General features: G+C 37.9%; 2 pseudogenes; one reads left to right on the top strand and one right to left on the bottom strand.

Annotated features, from left to right (window-relative positions):
- Positions 1–4,230: 4,230 nt before the first annotated feature.
- Positions 4,231–5,311, top strand: LOC116100279 (annotated as a pseudogene).
- Positions 5,312–22,645: 17,334 nt separating this feature from the next.
- On the bottom strand, positions 22,646–23,717 carry LOC116100278 (annotated as a pseudogene).
- Between the last annotated feature and the right edge of the window lie 3,360 nt (positions 23,718–27,077).

Raw genomic sequence — 27,077 nt, 5'->3', positions numbered from 1 at the left:
TTGAACCAGCACCATCTCATGAAAATGCTGTCTATTTTCCACTAGATGGTTTTAGTTCCTTTGTCCAAGATCAAGTGACCACACGTATGTGGGTTTATTTCTGGTGCTTCAATTCGATTCCTTTAATCTACCTGCCTGTCACTGTATGAAGACCATGCAGTTTTTATCACAATTGCTCTGTAGTACAATTTGAGGTCAGGGATGGTGATTCTTCCAGCTGTTCTTTTCTCTATCATGGTTTTTTTGTTATTCTGAATGAATATGAGAATTGTGCTTTCCAACTCTAGGAAGAATTGTGTTCTGATTTTGATAGAGATTGTGTTGAATCTGTACATTTGTTTGGGACAATGGCCATTTTAACTATATTACTCTTTCAAATCCATGAGGATGGGAGATCATTCCATCTTCTGGTGTCTTCTTCTATTTCTTTCTTCAGAGACATGAAGTTCTTGTAGTACATATGTTTCATTTGTTTCGTTAGAGTCATATCAAGATATTTTATATTATTTGTGACTATTGTGAACAGTGTCATTTCCCTAATTTCTCACTTAGCCCATTTATTCTGTAAGTATAGAAGGGCCACTGATTTGTTTGAGTTAATTTTATAACCAGCCACGTTGCTGAAGTTGTTTATTGGCTTTAGGAGTTCTCTTTGGAAATTTTCAGGTCACATAAGTATGCTATCATATCATGTGCACATAGTGATATTTTGACTTCCTTGTTTCCAATTTGTATTACTTTGACCTCCTTTTCTGTCTAATTGCTCTAGCTAGAACTTCAAGTACTCTTCTTAATAGATAGTAAGGTAGTGGGTAGCTTTGTCTAGTCTCTGATTTTAGTGCAATTGCTTCAAGTTTCTATCCATTTAGTTTGATGTTGTCTACTGGTTTGCTGAATATTGCTTTTTATTATGTTTAGGAATGGACCTTGAATTGCTGATCTTTCCAAGGCTTTTAGCATGAGGGATGCTTAGTTTTGTCAAGTGCTTTTACAGCATCTAATTAATTGATTGTGTGGATGTTTTCATTGAGTTTGTTTATATAATGCCTTATGTTCATGGATTTCTGAAGACTGATCTGTCTCTGCATTCTTGGGAAGAAGCCTACTTGATCATGGTGAATTATCACGATTGTTTTGATACGTTCTTGGACTCAGTTGTAGAGAATTTTGTTGAGTATTTTTACATCAATATTCAGAAGGGATATTGGTCTCAAGTTCTCTTTGCTGAGTCTTTGTGTGTGTTTTTGTATCAGCATAGCTGTGGCTTCATAGAATCAATTGGGAAGTGTCTTTTCTGTTTCTATTTTGTGGAATAGTTTGATGAATATTGGTATTAGGTCTTCTTTGAATGTCAGATAGAATTATGCACTCAAACCATCTGATCCTGGGCCATATTTGGTTAGGAGAATTTTAATGACAGCTTCTATTTCTTTAGGGGTTATGGGACTGTTTAGATGGTTTATCTGATCCTGATTTAACTACAGTACCTTGTATCTGTCTAGAAAATTGTACATTTAATCCAGTTTTCAAGTTTTGTTGAGTATACATTTTATAGTAGAATCTGATGATTTTTTAATTCCCTCAGTTTCTGTTGTTATTTCTCCCATTTCATTTCTGATTTTGTTAATTTGGATACTGTCTCTGTGTCCTCTGATTTTTCTGGCTACCTGTCTATCTATTTTGTTGATTTTCTCAAAGAACCAGCTACTGGATTTATTGATTCTTTGCATAGTTCTTTTTCTTTCTGCTAGGTTCATTTTGCCATGAGTTTGATTATTTCCTGCAATCTACTCCTCTTGGGTATATTTGATTCGTTTTTGTTCTAGAGCTTTTAGGTGTGCTGTTAAGCTGCTAGTATATGCTCTCTCCAGTTTCTTATTGGAGGCACTCAGTTATGAGTTTTCTTCCTAGAACTGCTTTCAATATGTCACATAAGGTTGGGTATGGTGTGCCTTCATTTTCATTAAACTCTGAAAATTCTTTATTTTCTTTCTTTATTTCTTCCTTGACCAAGTTATCAGCCTCCATGTGTATATGGGCTTTCTGTTGTGCTTTGGTCTTTAGTTAAGGCAGTTTTGTCAATGTGGACGACCTGGTACTTAGAGCATAGATGTTCAGAACTGAGAGTTCATTTTGATAGACTTTTCTGTTGATGAGTATGAAGTGTACTTCTTATCTTTTTTGATTACTTTTGGTTGAAATTCGAATTTATTCAATATTAGAATTCTTACACCAGCTTGGTTCTTGGGACCATCTACTTAGAAGGATATTTTCCAGCCTTTCCTGCAGTGTTTGTTATCACTGGTGCTCGTGGAGGATAGGCAGCTCATTGAGCTCAGAGTCCAGCATGGACATGCAGGTGTCAGCCTACTGCAGGGCCTCCTGGGTTAAGACTGTACATGTCCTTCAGGTTACAGGCTCTGGCCAATGTCAAGGCACCCAGCCCAGGGGCCTAGAATGCCATCCCATCTGGCACAATGAGGGCCAGAAATCATTTTTAAAAATGTATTCTTAAAAAAATTATTTTGAGAGCTTTTTGTGTTCTAGGCCAGCCTGGTCACCATGGCAAGGCTAGCCAGGACTATATTGAGAGTCTCTATCTTAAAAAAAAAATTGCAATATTTTTAAGAGTATAATTTATGTAAATTTTAATACCTATGACTAATTTAATGATTTACTAACTTAGTAAAATTAGTTATATTTGTTTTATCAATGTCAGGTATAATATACAGGAGTATTTTTATTTCACTTAGGCATGTTCTTCCTCAATATTTTACAAGATCATTGACTGAACAAGCTAACATTACTTCTACCAAATGCTTAAGAAGATTCAAAATATACATTTGTTTAAACAAGTTTAGTCATTATTATTGGAAATTTTATTTCAAATATAAGTGCATTTTGTTTTCTCTCACCTTGAGATAACTTCTTAGGCCTTCCTGTGTCGATCTGCACCTGGAGCTGAAATTGTACCATTGCACTCCATACCCAAAAAGCAGCAGGATAGAGCTGGTCTCCCAGGAGTATGTACATGCCTGTGAGCACAAGTAAGCCTACCACTTCTGCTCAGAGGGACCTGCCAAGAGCTCCCAGGTCACAGAAAATAAGGAGCAGCCTGGGACAGAATCTTTCCAATTTCCATCCACCCAGGAGCTGATCATGTGTCAGAGCTTTCCATACCCTAATACCATCAGGAGAGAGCCTGTTTACCAGAAGTACTGACACACAGGTTTGCAGTGGGGAATAAGCTAAAGTCAGAGACACCAAAACCAGCTAGCACCACAAATAACCAAATGGCAGGAGGCAAGGGCAAGGGCATAAGGAATAGACACCAAAGCTACTTGGCATCTTCAGAGTCCTGTTCTCCCAGCACAGCAAGCCTAGATACCCCAAAATTCCAGAAATGCAAGACTCTAATTTAAAAACACATCTCATAATGATGACAGAGGACTTTAAGAAGGACAAAAATAACTGCATTAAAGAAGTATCAGAGATCACAGGTAAACAGTAGAAATCCTTAAAGTGGTAACACAAAAATCCCTTAAAGAATTTCAGGAAAACGCAACCAAACAGGTAACGGAACTGAACAAAAACCATCCATGATCTAAAAATGGAAATAGATACAATAAAGAAATCACAAAAGAAGACAGCCTGGAGATAGAAAACCTAGGAAAGAGATCAGGAGTCATAGATGCAAGCATCACCAACAGAATACAAGAAATAGAGGAGAGATTCTCAGGTGCAGAAGATACCATAGAAAACATTGACACAAAAATCAAAGAAAATGTAAAATGTAAAAACCTCCTAACCCAAAACATCCAGGAAATCCAGGACACAATGAGAAGACCAAACTTAAGGATACTAGTTAAAGAAGAGAGTGAAGATTCCCAACTTAAAGGGCCAGTAAATATCTTCAACAAAATTATAGAAGAAAACTTCCCTAACCTAAAGAAAGAGATGTCCATGCGGATATGTGTGTTTCTGTGTGATATGTTTTGAATGCCTATGCTGGGTGATTTGAGGGGAGCTCGACAACTTAGAACTCCTGATATGTTTGGCTGCTGAACTTCCCCAGTATAAAACAAAAATGGCTACACTGGACATTGCATGTATAATTGAATATGCAAGGAAAAGACATTGTGTCTTTAAAATGGAAAATTAGTGGTCTGCAAGATTGGAACATTCTATTAAATGCAAATTTTCCAGACTATGGCTATCTCTGCATGTAGGATGGAACTTCTGAGCTTGGAAGGCTTTACCTGTCTGAGTCATTTGTCCTGTGATCCCCAAGGAGAGGAGCTTACTGTCCTGAAGCCCAGCTTAGTTTCCCAAGCTAATGAGGGACAAGTCTCTGGGCAAGACTACCAACCAGGAACAATATTGGAAGGTACCTTGAAGGTTTTGCAGGTGCATGTGTTACTAGCTGTGTAGAAGGCCACAAGCCATGCCATGGTGAATGTGGACTTCTCTATTGGCAGGGCAGGGGGAGCAAGACTGCTGAACTATCAGAGTCAGATCTGGTGGTACTAAGGTGGACTGATGTAGTGATCGATGATGATGTGCATGTGAAATTCACTTGGGAAGAGTGGGCTTTGCTGGATTCTTCTCAGAAGAATCTCTAAAAAGAAGCAATGCTGCAGACCTATAAAAATCTCACAGCTATAGTCTACATTTGGGATGATCATATTATTGAAGACCATTTTCAAAGTTCTAGAAGTCACAAAAGACATGATAGAAGTCATAATGGAGAGCAACTTTCTGAGATTATTCAATATGATAAAGCCATTGCCTATCAGATTCTTATTTAAAGGCATGAAATAACACTCAGTGGAGAGTAACCCTATGAATGTATCTAATGTTGCAAAGCATTTGCAAGTAGCAGTGGTCTCAAATATCATTAAAAAAAACACATACAGGAGAGAAACCCTATGAATGTAAAGAATGTGGTAAAGCCTTTGCAGAAAGCAGTGGCCTCCAATGTCATAAAAGAACACATACAGGAGAGAAACCTTTTGAATACAAACAATGTGGTAATGCCTTATTAAAGTGGTATGTTGTCAAATATCAAAAAAGAACACATACAGGAGAGAAACCCTATGAATGTAAAGAATGTGGTAAAGCCTTTGCAGAAAGCGGTGGCCTCCAATATCATAAAAGAACACATACAGGAGAGAAACCTTATGAACTTAAACAATGTGGTAACACCTTTTCAGTAAGGAGTAACCTCCAAAGACATAAACGAGCACATAAAGGACAGAAACCTCATGAATGTGACCAATGTGGTACAGCCTTTGCAGGAAGCAGCAATTGACAATATCATAAATGAACAAGTACAATAGAGAAATCTTTTGAATGTAACCAATGTGATAAAGTTTTGCAGGAAGAGAGACCTCCAAAGACATAAACCAACAGATACAGGAGAAAACCCAGTGAATGTAACCAGTGTGGTAAAGCCTTTGATTGAAACAGTTATCTCCGATTACATAAATGAACACATACAAGAGAGAAACATTTTGAATGTAACCAATGTGATAAAGCTTCTTCACAAAGCAGTGGTCACCAAAATCATAAAAGAACACATGTAGGAAGGAAATTTTTGAATGTATTCAATATGGTTTTAAAACTTTTTCACAAACCAGTGGCCTCCAAATATGTAGAGGAACACATACATGTGAGGAACTCTATGAATATCAGTAATATGCTGAAGCCCTTTTATATCACAATCATCTTCAAATCCATAAAAGAACATATACTGGAGAGAAATCCTCTGAATGCAAATAATGTTTTAAAGCATTTGTACAAAACAGAGTTCTGACACATATTTTATTGAGAATTTTTACATCTCTGTTCATAAGGATAATTTGTCTGTGATTTTTTATTTTTGTTGCATCTTTATGTTATTTGTGCATCAGGGTAATTATGGACTTATAAGAAGAATTCAGCCAAGTTCCTTCAATTTATACTTTGCAGAATAATTAAGGGATACTGACATTAATTCTTCTTTGAAAATCTGATATAATTCTGCACACAATATATCTGGCACTGAGATTTTTTTCTGCTTGGGATACTTTTAATAACTGCTTCTGGATCACTAGGTATATATACACAGTACTATTCTCATGCCAGACAAATATATACAGATAGAAGATATCCATTTCCCTCTTTTGTAATTCTCATTTGAAATCATAAGACAAGTCAATGACATGTTTGTAGTGAATGATATGTTCACGATGATTTATTCTAAATCAGATAACTGGGATTTTTATTCTTTCCTGGACTGAGATTGGATCAATGTCTTGTGCTTGCTGAACAAGTGCTTATTAACAAGCTTCCTCTTCAGTATCCGAAATCAGGAGTGGAATTTGAAACTGTGAACCAGCCATTGCAAACATAGCTCTGTACCTATTCACTGTACAGATGACAACAGCTCTATGTTCAGGGTGTGGAGATTTGTGAATACTGCTTAACATCAGTGTGACAATAATATGTTAAATTGACATTTCAGGTCATATTTGCATATTTCTTTTTCATTATTTTTATTTATTTATTTAGTATTACATATTTTCTTTATTTACATTTCATCTGATCGCTCCTTTCACAGTTTACTCTCTAAAAAAAATTAAAAATAAAATAAAATAAATTAAAAATACAAAAAAATGAAAACAAAACAAAACAAAAAACCTCTGTTCCCAAACCCCTCTACCTGCTCACCAACCCATCCCCTCCTACTTCTTGTCCTTGGCATTCCCATACACTGGGGCATAGAACCTTTACCAGGCCAAGGGCCTCTCCTCGCATTGATGACAGACTAGGCCATCCTCTGCTAAATATACTCCTGGAGCGATTAGTCCAACCATGTATACTCTTTGGTTGGTGATTGAGTCCCTGGGAGCTCTGAGGGTACTAGACAGATCATGTTGTTGTTCATTCTAAGGGGCTGCAAACCATTCAGCTCCTTGGGTCCTTTCCCTAACTCCTTCACTGAGGACCCTGTACTCAGTGAAATGGATGGCTGTGAGCCTCTGCTTCTATATATTAGTCGGGTAAAGTCAGATCCTCTCAGGTGACAGCTACATCAGGCTCCTATCAGCCAGCACTTGCCATCATCCACAATATTGTCTGGATTTGACATGGGAAGGATTCCCAGGTGCAACAGTCTCTAGATTGTCCTTCCTTCAGTCTCTGATCAATAGTTTGTCTCTGCAACTCCTTCCATTGTTAGTTTGCACGCTTTTAAGAAGGAACAAAGTAGCCACATTTTGGTTTCCTTCTTCTTGAGTTTCTTGTGGTTTGTGGACTGTACTTTGTTTATTCCAAACTTCTGGGCTAATATCCACTTATTAGATAGTGCATGCAATCTGTGTTCTTTTGTGATTGAGTTACCTCAGTCAGGATGATATTCTCCAGATCCGTCCCTTTCCATAAGAATTTCATAAATTCATTGTTTTCATAGCTGAGAAATAAAGAAAGAAATTAAAGTCTTTCTAGAGTTTAATGAAAATGAATCCACAATATGCCCAAACTTATGGGACACAGTGAAAGCAGTCCTAAGAGGAAAAAGCATTAAGTGCCTCCAAAATGAAACTGGGGAGAGCATACACCAGCAATTTGATGCACATCTGAAGTCTTTAGGACACAAAGAATTATATTCACCCAAGAGGAGTAGAAGGCATGAAATAGTCAAACTCAGGGCTGAAATCAACCAAATAGAAATGAAAAGAACTATACAAAGAACCTACCAAACTACTAGCTGGTTCTTTGAGAAACTCAACAAAATAGATAAACCCTTAGCCAGATGAACTAGAGGGCATAGAGACACTATTCTAATTAACAATATCAGAAATTAAAAGGGACACATAACAGTAGATACTGAGGAAATAAAAAAATAATGAGACCCTACTACAAAAGACTATACTCAAGAAAACTGGGAAACTTGGATGAAATAGACAATTTTCTAGACAGATACCAGGTACCAAAGTTAAACTAAGATCAGATAAATGACCTAAACAGTCCCATATCTGCTAATGAAATAGAAACAGTCCTTAATAGTCTCCCAACCAAAAAAAGTTTAGGACCAGATGTATTTAGTGCAGAATTTTATCAGAACTTTAAAGAAGAACTAATACCAATACTCCTCAAACTATTCCATAAAATAGAAACAGAAGGTACTCTACCCAATTTACTCTATGAAGTCACAACTACTTTTATACCTAAGCCACACAAAGACCTAACAAAGGAAGAAAACTTCAGACCAATTTCCCTTATGAATATCAATGCAAAAATACTCAATAAAATTCTTGCAAACCTAATCCAAGAACACATCAAAATGATCATCCATCATTCTCAAATAGGCTTCATCCCAGGGATGCAGGGATAGTTCAATATATGGAAATCCATCAACATAATTCACTATGTAAAAAACTCAAAGGAAAAAAAATATGATAATCTCATTAGATGCTGAGAAAGTATTTGACAAAATCCAACATCCCTTCATGATAAAAGTCTTGAATAGAACAGGAATTCAAGGCCCATACTTAAACAAAGTAAAAGCAATATACAGCAAACTAGTAGCCAACATCAAACTAAATGGAGGGAAACTTGAAGCAATCCCACTAAAATCAGGGACTAGACAAGGCTGCCCACTCTCTCTCTCTACCTATTCAATATTGTACTTGAAGTCCTAGTCAGAGCAATTAGACAAAAAAAGGAGATGAAAGGGTTACAAATTGGAAAGGAAGAAGTCAAATTATCACTATTTACAGATGATATGATAATATAATTAAGTGACCCTAAAAATTCCACCAGAGAACTTCTAAACCTGATAAACAACTTCAGCAAAGTAGCTGGATATAAAATTCACTCAAGCAAATCAGTTGCCTTCCTCTACACACAGGATAAACAGGTTGAAAAAGAAATTAGGGAAATAACACCCTTCAGAATAGTCACAGATAATATAAAATACCTTGTTATGACTCTAACTAAGCAAGTAAAAGATCTGTTTGACAATAACTTCAAGTCACTGAAGAAAAAAATTGAAGATCTCAGAAAATGCATCTTTCTTTAAAAACCTCCCCTTTGACTGCCATAGTAGATGTACTACCACCAGCAAATAAAAAGAATTCCTTTTACCTGACTTTTGGACCAGCATTTTTTGTCCTTTGTAATGACCATCATGGCTGGAGTGAGATGAACTTTCAATGAAGTTTTAAATTGCATTTCTATGATAATTTTCTGGGCTCCACTAAAGGGCTTAATTCACTTCTCTTGCACCACTCTCTCCAACAGACATAGTGCTTCATAGGCTTAGTTAAGCTTCACTCCACATCTGATGCTGTCCCTAGTGTCATCGTATGGTATTGACATCACAAAAAACATAGGGTCTTCTCCAGCAACTAGCCTATACTTTAACCAATAGCTTCCCATGGGCTCACTTTTGGGGCACCAGTCCTACCACATAGTAGGTAGTCAACCTTCAGCTACTCTCTAGGACCTATTCATGCCTTCAAAACCAGTACATGTGGGTGACTTATTCTACCAAGTTCTGCTGCCAACAGAAGATACAACCTTGACCACTTATGAAACACAGATTCTGTGTGATAACTTTGAGGAAATACTTTCAAGAAGATTTCACTTTAATGATGCTGGTCTCCTCTTAATAGATGCTAATTTTCTCAGCTTCATCAATCTGAATCAAATGCTCCAGGAATAAAAATTTTTCATGTCAATGGTCCTGGCATCTCATTCAGCCTAAATTTAACAGAACTACTAATATATTTACTTACTTACTTATTAGTTTATGTATTTATTTATTTATTTATTTATTCACTTTACATCCTGTTCACTGTCTATCTCCCAATAACCTCCCACAATCCTTCCTCTGTGGGCTAGGGGCCTCCTGAGTATCCTCCCAGCCCTGACTCTTCAATTCTCTGTGAAATCCTTTTTCTCCCACTCAAGACAGATATGGCAGGCAGCCCAGCTATAAGAACATATCCCATGTACAAGTAAGAGATTCAGGGATAGCTCCTACTCCAGTTGTTCAGGACCAACATGAAATTCAAGCTTCACAGTAATATAGTATATAGTAATGGAATTGGTTATGGTGACTTACTGTCTATAGTTCAACTCCCCAGCAATCGTCAGCTGTGAATGTGAAGTCCAAGGATCAAGTAGTTGCTCATTTTCACAAAGTTAATTGTTTCAACTGGTCTTTTGTAAAAGGAGATTCCAACAGATGTGCTGGCAAGTAAATGCAACCAGGTGAAGAATAGTGAATCTTTCTGCTTTCAATGTCCTTATGTAGTTCTCCAGTAAATGGTATGTCTCAGATTAAAGGTGTGTACCACCTCATCTGGATCTGGGACTTGTGTTGTCACAGGTTTACCTTGAACTCAAAGATCTTCTTGCCTTAGTCTCCTGGAATTAAAGTCATGTACTACCTTGCCTGAGTCTAAGTTTTTCATAGCCACTATGCTTCAAGATCTCCATGCGAAGAACCAGGTCACAAACTTGTGTCTTCCTGCCTCAAATCTGGATCACAGGTGAGCCTTTCAATTCTGGATTGTAGTTCATTACAGATATAGTCAAGTTAGCAACCAGGAATCCCATTCCAATCCACCCCTTGTTTACTTGACACAACTAATATCTCATGTCTACATGAAACAATACTAGGTCATTAATACTCCTAACATGATATAACTATTCCTCATACAATCATAAACACATTTCTAAATTTATAATGGAACAATGTCCATGAGGAACATTCTTTTTGTTTCTCGACTTAAATACCAGCTGATATTAAAGATATTGGAAGAAAGCTATACAAATAGATATACAAATGTGTTCTTAACAAAATAAAACATAAACATTCATATTTCTTTATGATCCTTATTTCAGCAACTGATCATATAGCCTTAGATGCTATTTATATACCTTCCTCTACCACCCATTCTGTATTTCCTCTACCCTCTGCAAGCACCTCTTGGTTCTCTTCCTGGAAGAGTGACCCATACTTTCAATCCTGATGGGTCTGTGTTCCTTGTCGATCTACTTGGATTAGGCAGTTGTAGTTTCTCATTGACTTTAATCACAGGACATGGAAGTACTAAGAGATGCCCTAAGGGATCTCATGCAATCCAGACTTAATCCTTCTTACCTCTATTGTGGATAGGTAATCCAATTTCCCAATGGTAATCTGGATCTATCACCCCTCCTAACACTGTTTTTCCTTTCTTAGCCTGTTGGCTTAGGGGCATTAGAGTCCCACAATGACAAGGGAGAATACTGAGCTTCCAGTTCAATGGAATGTTTGCTGTGGCTCCTGGTAGGAGCACTCATCCCTCTAGAACCAAAACTAGACCAACGGAACTTAACATTGTGAGAAAAGGAAGCAAAACTTTTCCTAGAGGGTCACTAGGAGTGATAATGAGTGGATCTGTTCCCTTTTCCACCCCTTGATACCTGGACCACTGGATACTGGCTATGGAAGAGACTGTACCTACAGTCTGATGCTGATTCAAAGCATATACTGCCTTCTGAAGAACTTTGCTCCATACCTCCATGCTGCCACCACCTATTTGGCACTGTAACTGTTCCTTGAAAAGGCCATTCTATCTTTCTATTGAGATGCTAAATCTTTTAACTCCAAACACCATTTTAGGGAACCTGATCTAAGTTTTATCTCAGGTAAACTAATAGGCTGGTAACTAACATTGGTTCCCAAGTTGCCCCTCCCCAACAAAACTTGAGTCTAGCTCCAATCTCTAGGCTATAACAAGAAGACAAGAGTATCCACGTTACACTTCAACAAGACCAAAGTCTCCAGTTTATTCCCCCAACAAATCTGCACCCCAGTTTACAAGCCCACCTCTTGCCTAATGACCACCAACACAGAGGGGAGCAGAGGTTAAGTTTATGGTATGACTCCCAGCACCAGCCAATCATGTTAAAGGCCACAGTAGTTTACCAGTTAGATGCTTACATATGTATTCTTTGCTTGCTGCTTACTATATAGCCTTGTCCCAATAGATACCACCACTACTACCACCAAAAACACCATCCTGTGTGACAGTGCTGCATTGGGGGGTAGGGGTGGGCTGCCTGAGATAGCTCAAATAGAATAAATACCTTGATGTGAGTTGCATGAGATCAGCTCCTATTTGTGTTTTGGGCGATCACTAACACTTCCCTAGCACATTATCAGTCCAGCTGTTTCAGGATGGTGGGAAATGTAGTTAAGACAGTGGGTTCCATGACTGTGGGCCCACTGTCATACTTCTTTGGCTGGGAAAGGAGTTTTTTGGTCAGAAGTAATACTATGTGGAATACTATGAAAATGGGTAAGGTATTGTATAAGTCCATGAGTCATGGTTTTCACAGAAGTATTACATGCAGGAAAGACAAATCTATAAACATAGTATCTACTCCAGTAAGAATAAAACATTGTCCTTTCCATGAAGAAAATGGAACCTGCCACCAGGTTGCTATCTAGTCACCTTGAAAAATGGTGCTTTATCTGGGGCTCAGTATCTGTTTCTGTTTTTGGCAGATCTGGTATTCAACATCAGCTGTAGCCAGGTCAGCCTTGGTGAGTGGAAGTCTGTGTTGTTGAGCCTAGCATAAACCTATCTCGGCCAACACGTCCACTTTTTCAGGTGACCATTGTGTAATGACAGGCATGGCTGGGGAAAGGAGATGATTGTTCAAAGAACTGGTAAATTTTTTGATTATTGAACTCCTCTTCAGATGAAGTCACCTTTTGTTGAGAATTTCCCTGGAATACAAATATCTTCACATTCTTAGCTCATTTGGAGAGATCTATCCACTTACTTCTCCAGATGTCTTTCTAACCACTTTTCCAATCATGATCTTTCCAAGTCCCTGACCATCCAACCGATCCGTTAGCTATAGCCCAACTATAGTGAACAGTAGTACATCTGGCCATTTCTTCTTCTTCCAAACAAACTGTAATACCATGTATACTACCTGAAGTTCTGCCCACTGTAGAGATTTTCCTTCAATTGTATATTTCAGGGTTGTCCCAGAAAGGGGTTATAATACTGCAGCTGTCTAGTTTTGGGTGATGCCTGCATAACATAAACCAGCAAACCAGGTCCTAGTCTTTTCTTCCTTAGTCAGCCAATCACAGCGGACACCCCATGAGGATATAGGTGTATGCTTAGGAGAAGACAGCATTGTGAAAGGAGTAGTGGCATTTGAGCAACTTCTTCAGGTAATTTGCTTGTCCCTTCAGGACCTGCTTGGTCCCAATCAATTATATACTACTTCCATTTGATAATAGACTGCTGCTGTGAACATCCTAATTTATGAATTGAGGAGGGGTTTGATAATACCCAGATCATGATGGACAGTTCATGTCTTCTGATAATTTGGTGTCCTATTGTCAAACATTCACTTTCCACTAAGGCCCAAATATCAGGCCAAGAGCGGTTTTTCTAGAGGAAAATAATTTTCTGCAGATAATGGTAGAGCTTTGCTCCAAAATCCCAAAATCAATTCCATGATTCATCTACAGAGGCCTGCCTCAGGGTCCAAACAGCATCTCTATCTACCACCAACTCCTCAAGTGCTACCGAGTCTGCTGGATTATATAGTCCGAGTGTTAGAGCAGCCTGTACAGCAGCTTGGAACTGTTGAAGAGCTTTCTCATGTTTCAGGTCCCATACAAAGCTAGCAGCTTTCTGAATCAGTTGGTAACGGGGCCTGAGTAACACACCGAAGTGAAAAATGTGCTGTCTCTAGAATACAAAGAGACACACTAAATGTGCTTCCTTCTTGGTGGTGGGAGGGGCCATGTGTAATAACATATCTGTCACTTTAGAAGGAATATTTCTACATGGCCCAAACCACTGAATTGCATCAATTCAGAACCTGTATCCAATAGACTGCATCAATTGATCAGCATCAGTATCCAATAGACTACATCAATTGATTAGCATCAATTCAGAACCTGTATCCAATAGACTGCAGAAAGTCTGAGTATTTCCTTTCCCCCAGTGTACAGTTACCCTTTTAAAAGACCATAGGTCCTTCTAGGGTAAAACTGGAGAAAGGCTATTAGCAAAACTTTTAGGTGTTTTATCTAGATCCTTCCTCAGGGGAAACTGGCCACCTCTTCTTTCAAGGGGTTCTGGATCTGCAAACTGGCTCATGTCTGGAAATTGATTGGATTCACTGGCCTAGATTGCCTTTTGCCATGATCCAATGTAGTTTTTCTTTCAATTGTTTGAGAATTTTTTCTGCCTATACAGATTAAACATATATGTAATAGGTTTCATATTTATTTCATGCCTGGAAACACTATGGTTGATTATTCAAAACCAAATGTTTATACAAGTCATGCCATTATAAACATCACCTTTCCTGTGCTGACCATTATAGGCTAGTTGATTATAAATGTCTAAGATGCCCATTATAATAACTACAATCACCTTGTCTCTGGCAATTCAATGCTGCAACCTGGCCCTTGATACCTCAGGGCCCAAATAAATCATTTAAAATCATTTAAATCATCCAATTGAGCAGTAGCATCTCCAACCAAAAGGGCTGGTACAAGGAAAAGGGGAAGAACAAAACTCTTCAAATGTGCTGGTGCCCCTCTCACCAGTTTGCATCTTACAGGATTTATGAAATACATGTCTTCTGGGCCTTCCCACTGTGGAGGATTTTTAGGTTTTATAGAATATATGCACTCTAGCATTGCAATTTGCCTAAGCCTTAAATTCCCTTCATCAACACACAGCCAAGGGTTTTCAGGCATATCCAACTACTTTTCCTTAGTCTATTTTTTAATAAACAAATCAGCCGACCATTCAAGCAAATTTCTGACACCTTTTTAAAACTATGTGAGTTTCCATATTATACCTAGAATCTCCACTCAAAGAGTCCATGCCAATAAAGTCAGGAAGTTCTACTTTTATGTTTCTTCCATGATTATCCCACACCCTTAAAATCCATTTCCACTCATATCTCCAAACTTCTGCTCAAATGAATTATAAAATTTATTAAGCTCCTTAGTAGTGTAGGACATTTCCTCATGGACTACACTGTCTACTTCTCCCCTAGGAGCCTGATTTGACTTGAGTCTGATTATAGGTATTGAAGAAATGATGGATGGGCCTTGAAGAACAACAGTATTAATTTGCTCAGCATTTTCTTAAAAGAAAGTCACTGGTGGTTTATCAGACTCTGAGGGATTAATTTCCTTCTGTGAAAAAGTCATTATTTCAAGGAGTGGGGCAGAGGGTACTACTTCCTCAGGTGAGGTAAACCCTGGAAATTCTGAAGAACCAAAGTTCTCAGGTTCTATAGGGTCCTTCCACACATACCCAAACCCAAGCTATAGGATCCCATTCTTTGCCAATTAATGCCCTTACTTTACCTAATGACACCCTCTGAGGATGAGAATTGAATTTTCACTGTAATTCAGCCAAAATTATGCTAAGAGATTCAGTATAATTTTCTGCAACATGAGTTCTATGACTGCTGTAGAGAAGATTCTCTTCAAGGGTACCTTTAGAAATCTTTTCATTGTTTATTTGAATCTGCAACATTTTATCATACATTTCATTCTTTTCCTGGTAGATTTTTGTTCGATAGGTGTGAAGTGTGCTTCCTTATTTTTTTTCGACAACTATTGGTTGAAAGTAAATTTTATTCACTGTTAGAATGGGTACACTAGATCATGTGTTTGGACCATTTGCTGGGAGACTTGTATTCTTTGATTTAACTCTTAGGTAGTATCTTTCTTTGTCACTGAGGTGGGATTCCTGTATGAAACAAAATATTGTGTCCTGTTTACATATCCAGTTTGTTAGTCTGTGCCTTTAACTGGGGAATTGAGTACATTGATACTAAGATATATTAAGGAAAAGTGATTTTTGCTCCATGTTATGTTTGTTGTTAGATGTGGAATTATGTTTATGAGGCTATCTTCCTTTGGTTTGTTGTTTTGCTTTTTCTAGGTTTGTAGTTTCCCTCTTTGTGTTGGATTTTTCCATTTATTGTCCTTTGAAGGCCTGGATTTGTGGAAAGATATTGTGTAAATTTGTTTTTTGTCTTGGAATATCTTATTTTCTCCATCTATGGTAATTGAGAGTTTTGCTGGGTATAGTAACCTAGGCTGGCATTTGTGTTCTTATGGTCTGTATGACATCTGACCAGGATCTTCTGACTTTTTTAGTCTCTGGTAAGAAATCTTGTATAATTCTGTTAGGCCTTCCTTCATATGTTACTTGACGTTTTTCCCTTACTGCTTTTAATATTCTTTCTTTTTTTTCTGCATTTAGTGTTTTGATTGATATGTAACAGGAGGAATTTCTTTTCTGGTTCGATGTATTTGAAGTTCTGTAGGCTCCTTGTATGTTTACGGGCATCTGTTTCTTTATGTTTGGGAAGTTTTCTTCTATAATTTTGTTGAAGATATTTACAGGCCCTTTAAGTTCACTGTCTTCTATACCTTTTATCATTAGGTTTGATCTTTACATTATGTCCTGGATTTCTTGGATGTTTTGGATTAGGGCCATTTTGCATTTTGCATTTTCTTTGACTGTTTTGTCAATGTTCTCTATGGCATCTTCTGCACCTGAGTTTCTCTCTTTTACATCTTGTATTCTGTTGGTGATGCTTGCATATATGACTCCTGATCTCTTTCCTAGGTTTTCTATCTCCAGTGTCGTCTCTTTTTGAGATTTCTTTATTGTTTCATTTTTGGATTTATGGATGGTTTTATTAATTTTTTCACCTGTTTGGTTGTGGTTTCCTATAATTCAAGGTTTTTTTGTTTTTCCTCTTTAAGGGATTCTACTTTTTACATGCGTGCTATATTTCTTTAAGGCTGTTATTTACGTCTTTCTTAAAGTCCTCTATCATCATCATGAGATGTAATTTTAAATCCAAATCTTGCTTTTCCATTTTCTTGGGGTATTCAGTACTTGCTCTTGTGGAAGACTTAATTCTGGTAATGCCAAGTAAGGTTCTTGTGCTTGCCTTTTACCATTTGGTTATATCTGGTGTTAGTGAGTCTTGCTGTCTCTGGCTGGAGCTTGTCACTTATGGGGGTCTGTAAGTCTGTGTCCACCCTCCTGGGAGACCAGCTCTTTCCTGTAGTTACCTCTGTATGATAGGCTTTGGAACATTCTATGCTCTGGGTGCAAATGCCAACTGGAAGGATCCTGTCCCAGCTGATGCGGTGTTCCTGTGCCCTGTGTTCCCCTGGCCAGTCCCACATTGGACAGTTATTAGAGAGAAAGTGGGTATCTCACCCCTGTTCCCAGGAGTAAGAGCACTCCTGGTAGAACACCTCTCTTTCTGGTGGGACCTGTTTATAGAGGGCTGTGGAATAGCCTTATCTCCCAGGTGCAGATTGTGACTGGAAGGATCATTCTTTTCCTTCATTACTTTTCCAGAGATACTAAGAGCAAAAAGCCAGAAAAATTATTTTCTGAAGTTTCATTCCCCCCCTGAAATTGTAGAAAATTTGGTACAGCAGGTCACTTAATTCTTTGACAATTAAAATTGATAGATCAAGATAATCAAAGACATTAGCTTCTTTAATTTTGAAATATAGTTTCCACCACAGGCCATCAATATTCTCTGAGCTCCCAGGAGAGAGAGTATTTAGAGAGGTTTTGCAAGTTGAAGGAGCTAGTAAATTAGAAGGTATTGTCAAATTATTAAACCAACCCCAGATGCTAAAAATATTATTCCTTATACTTCTATTCCTCTATAACCTCTTCCAGCAAAAACTTCTGTATTAGTCAAGGCTCTCTAGAGTCCCAGACTTATAGATACTCTCTATATAGTAAAGGAACTGGTTATGATGACTTAAAACAGTCTGTAGTCCAACTCCCTAAAAATGGTCAGCTGTGAATGAGAAATACAAAGATCTAGTAGTTGCTCATTTTCACAAGATTAATTTTTTCAGCTGGTCTTCTGTAAAAACAGATTCTAACAGATGTGCTGGCAAGTAAATTCAAGCAGGTGAAGAATAGTGAATCTACCTTCTTCCAGTGTCCTTATGTAGGTCTCCAGTAGAAGGTATAACTCCATTTAAAGGTATATACCATCATGCCTGGATTTGGGACTTGTTTTGTCATAGGCTGACCTTGAACTCAAAGATCTTCTTGCCTTAGTCTCCTGAATGAAAGGCATTTACAACCTTGCCTGGGTCTAAGCTTTTCATAGCCACTATGCCTCAAAATCTCCATGCAAAGATCCAGGTCAGAAACCTTTGTCTTTCAGCCTCAAGATCTGGATCACAGTTGAACCCTAAAATTCTGGATTGTAGTTCATTCCAGATATAGTCAAGTTGACAACCAGGAATAGCCATTACAGTGCAGAACTACAGATTATTAATTTAATATATTCAATGTTTCTGATAGAGTCTTAAATGATTCTCTATCTTCCTCCTGGAACTTCTCAAGCCAGGCTTCATCCTCTGCATTTCACTTAATATTCTTTTTTTTTTTTAAATCAGAATGTATTCACCAAGGTTTGATTACTCTATGGATTTTCCAGCCCCTGTTTCCAAAGTCCACAATCCTCCCCTAAACCCATGGTCATATCTATCACAACAGTACACCATACCCCATTCCTGATGTCAAGTTATCTTAGTTATAATTATTATTGCTGTGATTGGGGATTTAGGTCAATGGTACAGCACTTGCTTAGTAAGTGCAAGGCCCTGGGTTTGCACCTCAGCTCTGAAAAATAAGATAAGATTATGATTTCTGTGTGTAGCATTAAATATTTAATATCTTGTTCCAGGGTTTCTACCCCACCTTTGGTAGTTGAGATCCAGAGGAAAAACAAAATTAGCCTTTATATTTTGAATATGACATAAGTACCATAATATATAGGCAGCTGTCTACCCTCCATGCAGTTAGAATCTACTTTCCTATTGATAATCCCAAGTTATTACTTACTACTTACTATGTTTCATCTGGGCTGATGTAGAACCAATTGGGCAGTCCAAATGACAATGATTTTATGGCTCAGCTAAACCATGGTATCTTCTCCTTTCTCTCTTTGCACATTATTCTTGTTCCTCTTGGTCTCACACCTGGGAAATCTAAACCCCACCTATGTCTCTTTTCTAAACTATTGGCTGTTGGCATCTTTATTTACCAACCACAATAAACTGTGGGTAGAGTCACCAAGTGTGTTAAATGCAGACCCTCGAATCTTTGGTGCAACTAGTACTGTAGGATCCAAATTAGCATTAGAATACAAGGAATATTAGGCAAAATGACTACAATTGTGATGAAACACTATAACCAAAGCAACTTAAGGAGGAAAGAGTTTACTTCATTTATACTGCCATATCATAACCCATAATTGAAGGAAGAAAGGACAGGAACTCAAACTGGACAGGAACATGGAGACAGGAGCTGCTACAGAGACTACAGAGTGGCCTGCTTATTGGACTGCTCCTCATGGCTTGTCCAGCCTCTTTTCTTATAGAATCCAGGACTACCAGTTAAAAAGATAGCACCACACAGAGTGGACTGGGCACTCAGAGATAAGGACAGCAACTCCCCCACAAAAGCATCAACTGAAAATAAGTCCTGTTTAGAAGATATAGGTATAACTTGTAAGATAGAACAGAGACAGAAGGACTGGCCAGGTGGCAACTGGCCCAAATTGAGACACACACCATGGGCAAGAACCAATCCCTGACACTATTAATGATATGGTGTTATGCTTTCAGACAGGAGCCTAGCATACTTGTCCTCTGAGAGGCTCTACTTAGCACCAAATGAAAACAGTTACAGAGACTCACAGACAAATATTAGATGGAGCTCAGGAAACCTTGTGTAAGAGGTAGAAGAACTGAAGGACCTAAAGAAAACATGGACTCAACTAAAAGACCAAAAGACTCAACTGACACAGACCTTGGGGACTTTCAGAAAATGAACCAAAAACAAAAAGTGAGTATTGCCTGGAAATATTACCCCTGCAAATGTGTAGTAAAAGTGCAGCCTTTTATTGCAAAAATTATTCTCAACAATAAAATAACTTCTGGTAGAATTATTATCTCTGACCTAAAGCTGTACTTCAAAGAAATTGTAATAAATGCTTCATAGTATTGGTACAGTAATAGGCAGGTGGATCATTGTAATAGAAATGAAGACCCAGAAATGAACCCAAACATCTATGGTCACTTGATCTTTGACAAAGGAGATAACCCAATCCAGTGGGTAAAAGACACCATTTTGAAATATGATGCTGGCTCAACTGTTAGTGACCAGGTAGATGAATACAAATTGATCCATTCCTATCTCCTTGTACAAAGCTCAAGTCCAAGTGAATCAAGGACTTCTGCATGAAATGAGATACACTGAAACTAATAGAAAAGAAAGTGGGGAGAACCTTGAGCACATGGGCACAGGGGAAAATATCCTGAACAGAACACCAATAGCTTATGCTCTACGATCAAGAATTAACAAATGGGACCTCATAAAATTACAAATCTTCTGTAAGGCAAAGGACAATGTCAATAGGACAATACATTGGGAAAAGATATTTACCAGTTCTATATATGATAGAGGGATAATATCAAATATATACAAAGAATTCAAGATGTTAGACTCCAGAGAATCATATAAACCTATTAAAAAATGGGATACAGAGTTTAACAAATAATTCTCAACTGAGGGATACTGAATGGCTGAGAAGCACCTAAAGAAATGTTCAACATCTTTCGTCATCAGGGAAATGCAAATCAAAACAACCATGAGATCCCACCTTACACCAGTCAGAATGGCTAACATCAAAAACTCAGTGACAGCAGATGCTGGCAAGGTTGTGGAGAAAGAGGAACACTCCTTCATTACTGGTGGGTGTGCAAGCTGGTACAACCACTCTGGTAATCAGTTTGGTGGTTCCTCAAAAAATTGGACATAGTATTACCAGAGGATCCAGCTATACCACTCTTGGGCATACACCCCATAGATGCTCTAACATGTAATAAGGACACATGTTCTACTACCTTCATAGCAGCCTTATTTATAATAACCAGAAAGTAGAAACAACCCAGATTTGCCTCAACAGAGTATTGGATACAGAAAATGTGTCACAGTTACATAATAGATTACTACTCAGCTATTCAAAACAATGAATTTATGAAATTCTTAAGGAAATGGATGAATCTGCAAAATATCATCCTGAGTGAGGTAACCCAATCACAAAAGAAGACACAGGGTATGCATTCACTGACAAGTGGATAGTAGCCCAGAAGCTCGGAATACCCAAAATACAATCCACTAATCACCAGAAATTCAAGAAGAATGAAGACCAAAGTGTGGATACTTAGATCCTTCTTAGAAGGGGGAGCAAAATGCCCATGGAAGGAGTTGCAGAGACAAACTATGGAGCAGATATTGAAGGAAGGATAATCCAGAGACTGCTCCACCTGGGAATCCTCACCATATTCAGTCATAAAACTGACTTCTCCAATTTTGTTCTTGCTATTCTTTCACAGGAACAATTCTGGTCCAGAGTTTTTGACTGCAGAATGGCAGTTCTATAACATTCTGGCTTACAGTGGAGAGGTGTGTGTATAGGGGTCACACATTAGGTTCTGAGTATGCTCTCTGGTCATGACCCAGCTAGCAACCTTATTATAATAAACTCCTGTCATTTCCATTACCTGAGTATAAGTTTTGTTGGATATGAGAGAACCCCATACCAGAAGGGCTCTACCACATTGCTTACACTCATAGACTTTCTCTCCAGTAGGATTACTTTTTTTTTTGTTTTTTTGAGACAGGGTTTCTCTATGTAGCCCTGGCTATCCTGAAACTCACTCTGTAGACCAGGATGTCCTTGATCTCAGAAATCTGCCTACCTCTGCCTTCCAAGAGCTAGGATTAAAGGCATGTGCCACCAATTCCCAGTTCAGTATGAATATTTTCATGATGATGATAACTGTAGAAATATACAAAAGCTTCCCCAGGTTGAATGCATTCATACGGTTCTTCTCACTCATGATGATGAAGACTTGGGAAATTTGAAAAGGCATTACAATTTTAAATATATTCGTAAAGTTTTCTCCAGTATGGATTGTTTCATGAAGATGAAGAAATGTGTAAAGGCTGCATGTATTAAATGCACCCACAGAATTTCTTTCCTCTACGGTTTCTTTTATGCATTTGAATAAGACAGACATGCAAAGGCTTTACCACATTGTGTATATTTATAGGGTCTCTCACCTGTATGTCTTCTTTTATTCAATGTTCAATGGTTTTATTCCATTGATGATGCTCATAGGGTTTCCCTCAAGTGTGTCTTCTTTTACTTACTTGGAGAGTACTTACTGTGACTTGCAAAAGGTTTTCCATGTTATTTATACTCATAGGATTTTTATCTAGTGTATATTCATTTATGTGTAAGATGTGTGTTTTGTACAAAGTCTTTACCACAGTAATTACATTCAGGAGATTTCTCTCCTGTATATCTTCTTGTTTGGATTTGAAGATGATTGATGTAAAAAATCTTCAGCTCATTAATGATATTCATAGTTTCTCACCTATATGTGTTTCTCTATATATTTGGAGGCCACTGCTTTGTGAAAAAGTATTAAAACCATATTAAGTACATTCAAAAATTTACCTCCTATATGTCTTCATTTATGATTTTGGTGACCACTGCTTTGTGAAAAAGCTTTACCACACTGGTTACATTCCTTCGTTTTTCTCCTGTATGTGTTTGTTTATGTCTTTGGAGGTCTCTCCTTCCTGCAAAGGCTTTATCACATTGGTTACATTCAAAAGATTTCCCTACTGTACTTGTTCATTTATGATATTGTCGATTACTGTTTCCTGCAAAGGCTGTACAACATTGGTCACGTTCATAAAGTTTCTGTCCTATATGTGCTCGTTTATGTCTTTGGAGATTACTCCTTACTGCAAAGGCTTTACCACGTTGTTTATAATTCATAGGGTTTCTCTCATGTATGTATTCTTTTTTGATATTTGACAACATTCCTCTTTAAAAAGGCATTACCACATTGTTTACATTCATAAGGTTTCTCTCCTGTATGTGTACTTTTGTGACATTGGAGGCCACTGCTTTCTGCAAAGGCTTTACCACATTGTTTACATTCATAGAGTTTCTCACTTATATGTGTTTTTTTTTTAATGATATTTGAGACCACTGCTACCTGCAAAGGCTTTGCCACATTGGTTACATTCATAGGGTTTCTCTCCACTGAGTGTTATTTCATGCCTTTAGGTATGAATCTGATATGCAAAGGCTTTATCACATAACATAATCTCAGAAAGTTGCTCTCCAGTATGACTTCTATCATGTCTTTTGTGACTTCTAGAACTTTGAAAATGGTCTTCAATAGTACGTTCTTCCCAAATGTAGCCTATAGCTGTGAGATTTCTATAGGTCTGCAGCATTACTTCTTTTTAGAGACTCTTCTGAGAAGGATCCAGCAAAGCCCACTCTTCCCAAGTGAAGTTCACATGCACATCATCATCAGTCACTATATCAGTCAACCTTAGTACCACCAGATCTGACTCTGATAGTTCAGTAGTCTTGCTCCTCCTGCTCTGCCAATAGAGAAGTCCACATTCACAGTGGCATGGCTTGTGGTCTTCTACACAGCTAGTAACACATGCACCTGCAAAAACCTTCAAGGTACCTTTCAATATTGTTCCTGGTTGGTAGTCCTGCCCAGAGTCCCTCATTAGCTTGGGAAACTAAGCAGGGCTTCAGGACAGTGAGCTCCTCTCCTTGGGGATCACAGGACAAATGACTCAGACAGGTAAAGCCTTCCAAGCTCAGAAGTTCCATTCTACATGCAGACATATAGTCTGGGAAATTTGCATTTAATAGAATGTTCCAATCTTGCAGACCACTAATTTTCCATTTTAAAGACACAATGTCCTTTCCTTGTATATTCAATTATACATGCAATGTCCAGTGTAGCCATTTTTGTTTTATACTGGGGAAGTTCAGCAGCCAAACATATCAGGAGTTCTAAGTTGTCGAGCTCCCCTCAAATCACCCAGCATAGGCATTCAAAACATATCACACAGAAACACACATATCCGCATGGACATCTCTTTCTTTAGGTTAGGGAAGTTTTCTTCTATAATTTTGTTGAAGATATTTACTGGCCCTTTAAGTTGGGAATCTTCACTCTCTTCTTTAACTAGTATCCTTAAGTTTGGTCTTCTCATTGTATCCTAGATTTCCTGGATGTTTTGGGTTAGGAGGTTTTTACATTTTACATTTTCTTTGATTTTTGTGTCAATGTTTTCTATGGTATCTTCTGCACCTGAGAATCTCTCTTCTATTTCTTGTATTCTGTTGGTGATGCTTGCATCTATGACTCCTGATCTCTTTCCTAGGTTTTCTATCTCCAGGGCTGTCTCCCTTTGTGATTTCTTTATTGTTTGTATTTCCATTTTTAGATCATGGATGTTTTTTTGTTCACTTCCTTTACCTATTTGGTTGTGTTTTCCAGTAATTCTTTAAGGGATTTATGTGTTACCACTTTAAGTATTCCTACTGTTTACCTGTGATCTCCTATACTTCTTTAATGCAGTTATTTTTGTCCTCCTTAAAGTCCTCTGTTAAATTAGAGTCTTGCTTTTCTGGTGTTTTGGGGTATCTAGGCTTGCTGTGCTGGGAGAACTGGACTCTGGAGATGCCAAGTAGCTTTGGTGTCTATTGCTTATGTTCTTGCCCTTGACCCTTGCCATTTGGTTATCTCTGGTGGTATCTGCTTTTGGTGTCTCTGACTTTAGCTTATTCCCCGCTGCAAGCCTGTGTGTCAGTACTTCTGGTAAACAGGCTCTCTCCCGATGGTATTAGGGTATGGAAAGCTCTGACACAAGATCAGCTCCTGGGCAGATGGAAATTGGAAAGAGTATGTCCCAGGCTGCTCCTTAGTTTCTGTGTCCTGAGAGCTCTTGCCAGGTCCCTCTGAGCAGAAGTGGTAGGCTTACTTGTGCTCACAGGCATGTACATACTCCTGGGAGACCAGCTCTATCCTGCTGCTATTTGGGTATGAAGTGCAGTGGTAGAGTTTCAGCTCCAGGTTCAGATCAATACAGGAAGGCTTAAGAAATTATCTCAAGGGAAGAGAAAATAAAAGGCATTATATTTGAAATGAAATTTCCAATAATAATGATTAAACTTGTTTAAACAAATGTATATTTTGAATCTTCTTAAGCATTTGGTAGAAGAAATGTTAGCTTGTTCAGTAATTGTCCTGTAAAATATTGAGGAAGAACATGCCTAAGTGAACTAAAAATACTCCTGTATATTATACCTGACATTGATAAAACAAATATAACTAACTTTACTAAGTTAGTAAATTATTAAACTAGTCTTTGGTATTAAAATTTACATAAATTATACAATTAAAATAATTGCATTTTTTTTTTAAGATAGAGACTCTCAATGTAGTCCTGGCTAGCCTTGCCATGGCGACCAGGCTGGCCTAGAACACAAAAAGCTCTCAAAATAATTTCTGGCCCTCATTGTGCCAGATGGGATGGCATGCCTGGCCCTGGGGCTGGGTGCCTTGACATTGGCCAGAGCCTGTCACCTGAAGGACATGTACAGTCTTAACCCAGGAGGCTCTGCAGTAGGCTGACACCTGCATGTCCATGGTGGGTTCTGAGCTCAATGAGCTGCCTATCCTCCACCAGCACCAGTGTTAACAAACCCTGCAGGAAAAGGCTGGAAAATATTTTTCTAAGTAGATGATCCCAAAAACCAAGCTGGAGTAAGAATTCTAATGTTGAATAAAATTCGACTTTCAACCTAAAGTAATCAAGAAAGAAAAGAAAGACACTTCATACTCATCGAAGGAAAAGTCTACCAAAATGAACTCTCAGTTCTGAACATCTATGCTCCAAGTACCAGGTCATCCACATTGACAAAACTGCCTTAACTAAAGCTCAAAGCACACATTGCACCTCACACAGTAACAGGGGGAGGCAAAAACCACCGATTCTCATCAAAGGACCAATCAAGGAAACAGAAACTAAACAAAGACACAGTGAAACTAATAGAAATTATGATCCAAATCATTTTAACAGATATCTATAGGACATTTCATCCTCAAACAAAAGAGATTCTTCTCAGCACCTCATGGTACCTTTTCCAAAATTGCCCATGAAATCAGTAACAAAACAGGACTCAGCAAATAGAGAAAGACTGAAATAATCCCATATATCCAATCAGTTCACCACAGACTAAGACTGGTCTTCAATAACAAGAACAACAGAAAGCCCATATACACATGGAAGCTGATAACTTGATGAAAGAAGTAATAAAGAAAGAAAATAAAGACTTTTCAGAGTTTAATGAAAATGGAGGCACACCATACCCAACCTTATGTGACATATTGAAAGCATACTTATGTGACCTGAAAATTTTCAAAGAGAACTCCTAAAGCCAATAAACAACTTCAGCAACGTGGCTGGATATAAAATTAACTCAAACAAATCAGTAGCCTTTCTATACTCACAGAATAAATGGGCTGAGTGAGAAATTAGGGAAATGACACTGTTCACAATAGTCACAAATAATATAAAATCTTGATGTGACTCTAACCAAACAAACGAAAAATATGTACTACAAGAACTTCATGTCTCTGAAGAAAGAAATAGAAGAAGACCCCAGAAGATGGAAAGATCTCCCATCCTCATGGATTTGAAAGAGTAATATAGTTAAAATGGCCATTGTCCCAAACAAATCTATAGATTCAACACAATCTCTATCAAAATCCCACCTCAATTCTTCCTAGATTTGGAAAGTGCAATTTTCATATTCATTCAGAATAACAAAAAACCCATGATAGAGAAAAGAACAGCTAGAAGAATCACCATCCCTGACCTCAAATTGTACTACAGAGCAATTGTGATAAAAACTGCATGGTATTCGTACAGTGACGGGCAGGTGGATTTTTGGAATAGAATTGAAGCACCAGAAATAAACCCACATATGTGTGGTCACATGATGTTGGACAAAGGAACTAAAACCATCTAGTGGAAAATAGACAGCATTTTCATGAGATGGTGCTGGTTCAA

The sequence above is a fragment of the Mastomys coucha genome, unplaced genomic scaffold, assembly GCF_008632895.1.
Source record: "Mastomys coucha isolate ucsf_1 unplaced genomic scaffold, UCSF_Mcou_1 pScaffold21, whole genome shotgun sequence".
NCBI classification, from domain to species: domain Eukaryota; kingdom Metazoa; phylum Chordata; class Mammalia; order Rodentia; family Muridae; genus Mastomys; species Mastomys coucha.
The sequence above is the reverse complement of the archived record's forward strand: the minus strand, read 5'-3'. Positions and strand labels throughout refer to the sequence as shown.